Source organism: Carlito syrichta, unplaced genomic scaffold (genome assembly GCF_000164805.1).
Source record: "Carlito syrichta isolate Samal-C Ts95f unplaced genomic scaffold, Tarsius_syrichta-2.0.1 Scaffold309275, whole genome shotgun sequence".
NCBI lineage: Eukaryota > Metazoa > Chordata > Mammalia > Primates > Tarsiidae > Carlito > Carlito syrichta.
In genome coordinates, this window is record NW_007253371.1 from 1838814 (window position 1) to 1842841 (window position 4028).

Here is a 4028-nt window from a genome sequence, read left to right on the forward strand (position 1 = left end):
GAAGGGTTGGCTTGCTCCAAGGCATCTCGGAAGTCGAGGGAAAGGGCATTCGTCCCGGAGACTTCTCACCTATACTTTTTTGCTGAACATTCTAGCTTCTTGCCTACTCCAAGAACAAGATTCGCAAAAGCACATCATGGTTGACACATTCATATGAGAGACTTGGGATGATTCTGGCCCAAGCCAGAGTCTCGGTTTCTCCCTAGGGGTTCCTTTCGGAATGAACAAAGGGGTGTCAGGGCTTCATTTGAATATTCCAGCCATTAATCCAGGGCACTAGCTCTGGGGCTGTTCCAGCTCTTTGGGTGTTTTGAATACATTTTAAGGATCATTGCAAATTTGATTGCCATCAATAAAATTGCAAACAATATAATTATATTTGTTTGCTTACGTCTAAGTAGGTGCACGCATGTGAAATGTGCGAATGGTAAGACAGGCGAACTTTCACGCATATACATATTTGTGCTTTCAGATGTGTGTAGATTTGTGTCTACACAGCACACAGATGCACTCATATAACGTGCAAAAATAATCTACTTCTTCTATGCCACACCGGGAAAAAAAAAATCAAATCTGAGCACGGAGGAACTGAAAAAACGACATGTATCATTCACCTGATTTCAATTGTGCCTTCCTTTGAACCTCAGCCAAATCATTTTGTACATTAAAAATTGGTCAGGGATGATAAGATTCCATTTTCATGGTTGGTAATGCAGAACCAGGGAAAGAATACAATTACAGACCCCTGAGTAAACTCTGCGAATGTCAACTTGATGTAAATGATCAAGTGTCGACAAAGGGGCCAGGGAATGGGGAGGGCTGGAGAGGGAGGGAGCTGAACTCCAAGAGAGGGCAAGAGACAGACAGACAGACGGACAGAGCGAGAGACAGGCCACCGGGGTCCCCGTCACAGCGTGATACAGCGGTGACACGGAGCCCCGGGGACCCCCGAAATTGTCGAGGCCTCGCTCTCGGCCAGTTTGGAGTGTGCCAAGGTTGTGTGGCTAAATGCGTTTGTTCATTCCGCCAAACATTGACTCGGCACCCACTTGGGCCTTCAATTCCAGACAATGGGAGTGAAATAAGTTGAGTTCCAGAGGCTCAGGCCACTCCTGCAGCATCTCCCACCCGGAGGGAAATAGCAGAAGTACTAATAAGGCAGCTGCACCGGCACCCCAGGCTTCCAGGCGGTGGATGCACCCACAAAGATCCCTCCTGACAGATGAAACAGGGCGGCCTCAGCGACCCCACTCCCTGCTCCCTGGGTCTACACTACACCGGGTAGCCCCACTCTGCTCTGAGGCGGCCCCTGGTGAGACATCACGCATCAGGACAGAGCCAGGAGACAAACAGTCTCAAGATTACATCATGCAAGCCACTGTCGAAAGGCCTGGGACTGTTTCTCATGAGAAACAAAGATTCGGGGCATAATGTCTGTCATCAGAAAACGTAAAGGGCCGCCAAGAGCCAGGGCAGCGTACGTCAGGCTCTTGTAGGGTTCTAGGGATCAGACTCAGGACCGGAGAATAGAAAAGTCCAGGGCAGACGTCTGTGCATCAGAGCAAGTTCAATATCAGACGGAGACTGTCACTGCAGATATGACAGAAGACTGGTCGGCCATCGTAGGGAGCATTCCTGCGCTGAAATGAGAGGTACCAACCGACTGTCAGGTGCTTGAAAGGGGAGACCACTCGCTAGAATTTGATTAAGTATCAGCTTTGGGGAAGGAGGCGAGGACGGGGAATCTGAATTCAAAACCTGCCATCTATGTCTCTTGCATGAATTCTCTAGATCCTGGCTCCTCACATCCTGAGCCATTCTGTACCGAGTACTCAGAGCCACACAGTGAAATCTGTGCAGCCTCTCCCCATCCCCGCCCCCTGGTCGGCATGCACGTCCACCCTGATTCCACCTTGGGGACCTGTACACTCACTGTCCTAGGCCCTGCACCTATAAAAGTGCATGGGAGGCAGGGCTCGGTGGCTCAGCCTGTCATCCCAGCACTTTGGGAGGCTGAGGCGAGTGGATGGCCTGAGCCCGCGGGTTCGAAACCAGCCCGGGCAACTTGGCAAGACCTCATCTCTACAATAAATTAGCCGGGCGTGGTAGCGCTTGCCTGTAGTTCCAGCTACTTGGAAGGCTGAGGCGGAAGGATCGCCGGAGCCCAGCAGGTCGAGGCTGCAGTGGCCGGGAGCAGCCACTGCACTCCAGCCTGGGTGACAGAGTGAGACTCCAACTCAATAAAAAAAAGTGCGTGGGATACTCAGAACCCCTGCTATTTACCTGATCTCTTTTCTGGACATGAGGGCGATCAGGCATAAATGCAAGTGTTAATCACGAGTTCACGCTGGCAGGAGCCCATCCATCCACCTGGAAACTCATCAGTGCCCACGGGGAATACCATATGGCACGTGGTCTTTGGAGCACAGCCAAAGGTAAGCATCCCTCCACTGAGAGCCTTCCTTGATCTCCCTTGTCATGGGATGCTGGTCGCTATGGCGATAGCGAGTGGCAGAATTGAAGTAGCTAGGGCCTGAAATATGGCAGTAGGGCAATGAGTTTTCATCTTAGGAGCAGTTCTGTCCCCGTGGGCTCCTTGGAGCCAGGCTCAGGAAGTCATATCACCGCTCCTGAGATGCTAACCTGTCAATACGAGGCTCGGAACTTCCAGACGCCATATTGCTGTCTGTCTTCTCTCCATTCCCATGGGAATTGAGGGAGGGAAAGGTGATGTTCTACTCTGGGATCCTCTGTGACTCTGGCTACGTCTTTGATTTCCTTCTTTCCTCTGTTCTGGCATCTTGACAACGGAGCCAACTGGCTCTTCATTAACTCCAGAAATGCAGAGGGTCCCCAAAAGGCCACTTCCCAGCTGCATCTGAGGGTGGATCTCCAACGCAGATGGACTTCCCTTGTGGCTACCCATGTAGACACCGAGGCCCTCTCCCCACTCACAGTAGATTCCCCATGTGCTCCTGCTTTTCCGTGGATGTTTGGCTGGAGGATGTTTGCTCGGCCAGTGTCCCTACCCATGAAAAGATGGAGTTAAACAGGAGGCCAGAAAAGGAGGTCTCCAGATTAAGACATCAGAGGACCCTCAGGATCTGGTGTAGAGAATGGAGTGCACGGAACAACGCCACTTTTGAGGTCCCATCTCACTTCAAACTGCACCCACCACCGTCCTTTAAAGGAAGGACCCAGGTCTTAGTCTTCTGTCTTCCTAAAGTCTCTTGCAGCACCAAGGTAGTTGGCTTGCTAGGTAAGAGTGCTTGCGAACAGAAAGAGAAGAAAAGATTCTGTGTCTCTCCCATGGGGGCTTCAGAACCATCTCACAGGGCCTACTTGGGAGATGGAAGACTGAAAAAATAGAGACTTCCAGCCCCGTTCTCCCAATGGCCTGCCGACCTCACCCACGGCGGGGCCCTGTGAAAAGCACGTTCCACCAGGCAGGTCTGGGGGCTACACATGCACACAGTGCACGGAGTGGCGAAGACAGGAGAAATCCAACCAGGGATGGCATCCACTGGGGGGGCTAAGGACTGCGTCCTTGGCGGGACCCATGAGAACAAGTGTTTTCTGGGACAAAGAACCCACGTCCCCCCTACCATCCGATCATCATTCAAAAGCCGAGAGCAGGACTGATTTTTTCAATTTATTTCAGAATTATCCACCGAACTGATTAAAGCAGCTCTCAACTTTGGTTGTTCTTTATGCTTCGTCCTCATTTCACATTTCCAATGTTGTTTTTTTTTTCCGCGTGCAGGCTGCATAAATTATTGAAACATTATTTTATTTATCCATCCCCCTGTGACAGAAATAGGTTTTCTGAAAGCAGATCTTTCCCTAATCAGTTTTGTTTTTCTTGGTTGTGCTTCCAAATAGCTCTGTGAATTTTAGCTGACAGATGTGTAGCACTGGTTTGCTTCTTCAGGGTGAACCGAGCCACGGTGGGGAGATAAAGAGAGCGGCTCTGGCTTTCAGAGTCCCTGGAAATATATTATTGGTGCCTGGGAAGTGAGAGACTCCCC